The sequence below is a fragment of the Gallus gallus genome, chromosome 2, assembly GCF_016699485.2.
Source record: "Gallus gallus isolate bGalGal1 chromosome 2, bGalGal1.mat.broiler.GRCg7b, whole genome shotgun sequence".
In the NCBI taxonomy this organism is placed as follows: Eukaryota; Metazoa; Chordata; class Aves; order Galliformes; family Phasianidae; genus Gallus; species Gallus gallus.
Genome location: NC_052533.1, coordinates 24,296,234 through 24,302,233, shown reverse-complemented (window position 1 = coordinate 24,302,233; position 6,000 = coordinate 24,296,234).

The window sequence follows — 6,000 nt, the reverse complement described above, 5'->3', positions numbered from 1 at the left end:
TCCCCAGCCTCACTGCACGCTTCTGCTGTCATACCGTTTCCCTTGCTCCTTGTCTCCCCTCACTGCATTATTTCCATCTTCCGCTGCTTGATAGAAATTCTGTAAAGGATGTATTTTTTAAAGCTCGGTGCCCGGAGTCACTTAATGACATGGCAATCTCAGATTTTGTTAAAAATTAAAATCCTCAGCAATAGTGTCTGTAGTGAGAAGATTGTGCGTGTGAACGCTGGGGCTCGAGGAATGCAAATATAAACATCTAGTGCATATATCCTTCATGTCATGGTTTGGGGGTTGAAGATTGATGCTTTTGGTATCACGAGGTTGTCAATAGTCTACTTGGTTTCAAAGTGAGCTAAGGAGTTCTTTTTTTTTAAACGTATTTCCAGCAGGATTGATTTTTCTTCTCTCTTGTTCATTTCTGGAGCCTGATGTGCCTGTGGCTTGGCCTGTGAGTCTCTCTGGACCATTGTAAGACTCCATTGGTGCACATACAACTTTTGGGACAACAGCTGTAAACCAGAAGCAAATTCCCGTTTTCTTTTTGTTTCATACTCTGGCATGGTAGACATTATAACCTTGCTATTTTCTGAAATAATGCTTTTAAAGTCTTACATTTTCTGGTATGAAAAATATGGGTAGAAAAAACAAACACCTCCAATCAGCAGCTTTTTTGGCTTAATAGCCCTTTCTAGGGTGGGTGCCTTATACCTCTCTTTGCCTGCAAAGCTGCATATTTCTTTCTGAGCCTTACTTTAAACGTAGGGGTTATATTAGGCCAAAGCTGGTTGTCCTAGCTAGATTTTATCTGCATTCTGTGGTAGGAGAACAATCTTCCAAGAACTCAGTCTGGAGCACTCACTACCTTTCTGCAGCTTTCTCAGCTTACTCGTTCACATTTTTCTTTTCTCTTTCTGTTTGAAATGCATGGTAGTGCTTTTAGATGATGACAAAAGTCAGTTTTTCATTACAAACACAGGTGAAATAACAAAAAGCATAAGAAAATTCTCAGCAAGGAGAGAGGGAGAGGCTCAGGTTGTATGCCCCACTTGGGCTCCACAGTCAAGAATGGCAACTAGAATGCTTCAGAGGATTTTCCATGATGTGTTTCCACCCTGCAACCTCAATTAGAATTACCACAACTCTTCCCCTGTTTGTTGTTGTTAATGATTTTTTTCTTTTACTGTAGTTGCCAAGGTGCTATTGCAGAGCAGCCTGCTGCCTGTAGTGTCTGTGTCCTTCACAGCTAAGCTGTGCCTCTGTGGGATGGATTGGGACCTAGGGTATTTCTTACTCTTTTTTCTCACCCCATGGGTTGCTTCTTTTCAGAGAAACCTGTTGATATCCACTCTAGAATGGAATCATGAGAGGTCAGGTGGCTGAAGATCTTTACCCTGCATTAAGTAAGATACATGCTATTGTAATTAGCCATAGATACCTGAGTTCCAGCCAACAGAGACCAAACTACAGGCTATGGGCACATAAAGATGAAGAAACTCCATAAATGTGATAAAGCTTAGAGGTCAATATAGCAGGAAATAGCGGGTGTGATGAAAAGGTGACTGTCAACGTGACACATCCAGCTGAACAGAGGACGGATTAGCCACCACAAATTCTGGTAATTCTTTAATTGTCCTTTTGTTAACATTATCTGCTTCCAACCAGCCGTGGTCCCTTTCATCAGGGGGTTTGGCATCATGGTTTTACTCCTTCACTAGACTGGCTGTGCCCTGCCCTACCTCATTTTGCTTACTGCTGGCTCTTTTCTGAGTGTGCAGTGCAGCAGACTGGTCCGGGTAGGAGTGGAGGATATCCATGTAGGTGACACCGGCCTCTATGGGAGATGTGATTTATTGAGGCACCCTCCTTTTCCAGGGGAGTGGTGGGAGGAAGGCAGACCCCAGTGTGCCTGGAAAACATTCTGAGAAATCTTGGTAAGTGGTTTCTTGGCCTCAGTGTGGGCTTTTTCCACTTAAAGGTACAATTTAACACTTAAACTATGAATTGCTTGGTTCAGGAATTTCTGCCTTATGCCTTAAACATTGATGACACTTAATAAATAAAGTGCTGCCTCTCTTCTGCCCCACTCTCCACATTTTTGCTTTTCTTGTTGCTCACTCCCTCTCTCACAATACAGCTGCAGAACTCATATGGTTTCACTCCAGGTTACCTGGGATCACCTCTCAATCTTTCCTCATGATAACTTCTCCCTCCGAGTTTTAATTTTCAGCACAAAAGCACACAGTGCATGGAAAGTGACGACATGAAAGCAGGACGACTGGAAGGAAGGTAAAATTGAAAAGGCACGGGATCAGCTGTGTTGGCTTTTGTTCAGCACAAGTTTATTAAAGGCTTCCATATTTAAGATGTAGAGGAAGCTGCCGCAGAATGTGGCACCTCCTTCACAGATAAATCAAGGCTCCAAAAACTTCAGTCGTTGGTTTAAAATTTTCACAGAATATGCTAAATTTTGAGTATATTCACTTATTTTAAGCCATAACTTCTTTTCAGTTAACTTATAACTGGTTGGCATTTGTTGCTACTTCACCATGACTAAAATACTCAACTGAGATAAGGCTTCCTTGTACCTGACGCTGAATGTATGGGGAGTTCTCTGCCCCCAGATGGCTTCACCTCCAGATACTCAAGGCAGCACAACTTGGGGAAGGAAACACGGGGATAAAGAAATGCAGGAATTTGTCCTAGGACAAATGTCAGGATAGCAGCAGTGATGTGATGAGAAACTAAGTCTCCTGGCACCTAAGTCTGTGCCCTTTCCACTGGGCTACAGTAATAACAGCAACGGGTCCTGCTAACAAGGAGGTAATTTTGGTATTCATAGCAAGATTAACCAATGCACCATGTCCAGTAGAAACGACTCAGAATTCATATATACAAAGGGCACATTTGTTACAAATTCATTGAATCCTTTTAACCTTTTTCCATTTATGTCTGAATATTAACACTTCGAGACACGCAGAACTCGGGCTTAACAAGCTAAAAGAGTGAGATTATGGATGTTACCATGCTCCTTCAATTTCATTAAATAGCAGGCAAAGTAATTACCAGTTACTGAGTTCCCTCTCCTCAGAGACAAACCAAAGGGGCTCAATTATTGCTGTGAAACCTGTGAGGGGGAAAAAAAAAAAAAAAAAAAAGGAGGGACAAATTAAAAAAATAATAGTAGCAAAAAGCACAGTGCAAGTTTGCATTTCCGAAAGGACCATGTGCCACGCAGTCCTGAAAAGAGATAAGCAGTGACTCCATATGGACATGCACATGTTCTGCACAACCCCCAAGACCTTTGGAATGGGTCATACATAATGTCCAGAGAGTAGAGTGAACAGAATTTAACTGCTGGATTTGACACAGGGAAACATTTATTTCCTTCACTCCTTCTCGTGCAGGTGAGGCAGAGCACAGCAGATTGCTCAGTGGACTGGCTTGCAAAAGAATTAGAGCTTGTTGCTAGCTTGGCAAGTCTCTTTGTGTCTCAGTGTTTAGCTCTGTAGTAGCTACATCCTCTTCAAGGACCTTGAGGAATCTACCTGGGAAAGCTTTGTGCATGGAATCCTATGAGTATGATATGTTTTTTTCCAGGAAAAAACTCAGAGCAGAACTTTGTTTTCTTTTCTACTAATGGTACTGGTTGTGTTCTTGATCAAGAGATGCATTTTAAAATAAAGCCTGTGTTATTTTTCTTGGGCACAAATAAAACTTCAGACCGTTTCCAGATGACCACTGTATAAACAATACTGTAAGGAAAATGTCAGATTTTGAATGTGAAGTTTCAAAGAGCTTCTTCACAAAGGAGAGCCATCATAGTTTGCCTGCGAGGAAATTGGAGGGGCAGGGCACGGCCACCTACCCCTGAACGCTGCTCCATTTTATATGTCTTTTTTTCCTTTCCTTCTGGCAGGTCATTAGTCACTATGACAAAAGTACTTACCAGATAAGTTGAAACAGGCAGCATTCACAGCAATAGGGAGGAATTCTACAAGAATTCCAAATCAGGCGTCTTTCCTCTGAAACTCCTGTCTTGCTCAGAGTGTCTGAGCAGAACTGCTTGCACTACAAGGACAACTGCTGAGGGTAAAACTCCTCTGTTGGCAGAGTTACCTAGATGACTCAGTAGCTCTTCTTCCCTGACAAGTCAAACCATTCTGAAACATGCACCTGAGCATGCTGTAGCAGCACTAAGAGCTCTTGCAAGGAGCAGTGTGGGGTGCCTCCACGCTTGGGTGGAGCAGTGCAGAGGTGCATGATGAAGGTGCACCCAAAATACGGCCCTCTCTCCTGCAGGAGCTGAGCCTCTTGTGAGGTCTCCTTGGCAAACCAAAACAATTCTGCAGAACTTCAGAGCTTAAGGGTCTCTCAGGACAAGGAGATGGAGAGAAAGTTGCCATGGCCACCTGTGTAATGAAACTCAGTGTGATTGCTGAACTGAAAAAAAGTTCTCCTTTCACATCCTCTTTGTCCCTTGTAGATGTTTGCTGTGAGGCCATTTGTTCAGATGCCTGTATGAATTAGCATGTAGACACTTAAGTGTGAAATTCTGGTTATAGGACCTGATTTCTCCTTTAGAGGTGCTTTTTTCCACTCGAAGCACAGGCTCATAGTATTCTCATAGCTAGAATTAAAGGTCACTTCCAAAAATGTTTCCTGCTGAAGTTGTACACCGTTCTTCTCAATACCATGACATGAAATGTTATCTATGTTGCATTGGCTGAAACTACTATAATAGTCATCACACTGTATCTACTGTATTTACCGTGGAAAGATTTGACTAGACCACTAAGAAGATGGAATACAGCTCAATGGCTCGGTTGGTAGGTGTTCAGGTTTCATTGTGTGCATACAAATAGTCCTGAAATAAATGCTTGAAATTGTGAAAATTATGAAGCTTTATGAGGGCAGCTTCTGGATCCAAACCTAGAACTAGACACTCCCGTGGACTGCCCTGCCCTCTTCTTGCCCACAGCCAAGAAATCAAGAGGAAAAGGCAGATATCCAGCTCCAAAGCCTGGAACAGCTCTTGACAGGAAGAACAGACTTGTGGCTGTCATGGCATGCTGGAGATCCAAAGACCTTGGTTCTTTTCCTAACATTTGGATGCTGGTAATTTACTCTCTCCTCCAGGTAAACACAGTTTTCTCTGTGAAAATGGGAGATAATTCTTGCCTCAGCAACAAGTGAAAAACTTGCACGAATTTCAACTTCTTTGATAATGATTGCTATATTAAAGCTTAATAAACAGAATTGCTGGTGCATACCCATGTAGCCTCCTCTGTAACTTTCTGTATTCATGGTACTTGCTCGAAGAAGGAATTCCACAGGGAAGCATGCATGGTCCTAATGTGATAATTTGGGGGTTTTGATGGCAAACGGTTCCTTAAAAAAAAAAAGAAGAAGAAGAAGAAGAAGAAGAAAAAGAAAGATAGAAGAAAGAAGGAAATACTTTTCTTAATGCATGGAAAAGCAGTCACTCGAAGACCAACATTCCCTAGTGTTTGCATTAAAAAAAGAGATGTACTTGTAAAATGGAGATGATGGGTGGCTTTGCTGTAGTCACAAATCAGAGTAGTCAAAGCACTAAGAGAGGCTCCTTGCTGAAAGCAAACACCAAATATCAGACAGGTTCTGGCTCAAGACCACTTTAATTAGTGATTTAAAACATGGCACCTTGCTCATCAGCTCTCAGTTGTCATTTGAACTAGAATCACAGTTAATCTGAGTGCCAAAAAATCTCTACATTTCTGAGTTGATTTTTCTCCTACCTTCAGAATTTCCTCCAATTAAGATTCACTATTATTATATCATCTACTTGTCCTCTTTTTTTTTTAACCTTTCAGTGACCAACATTCTTTCTCTTATTTTTTATCTATTAGATCAACAACAGTGGCAGTGGGGTCTTCTCTTCATAACTGCTTGGTTTATATCAACAGCACTGGGGATCCTGAAGTGGTCTTGCATCCCAACACAGTTCAGGAGCAGAGCATTTAG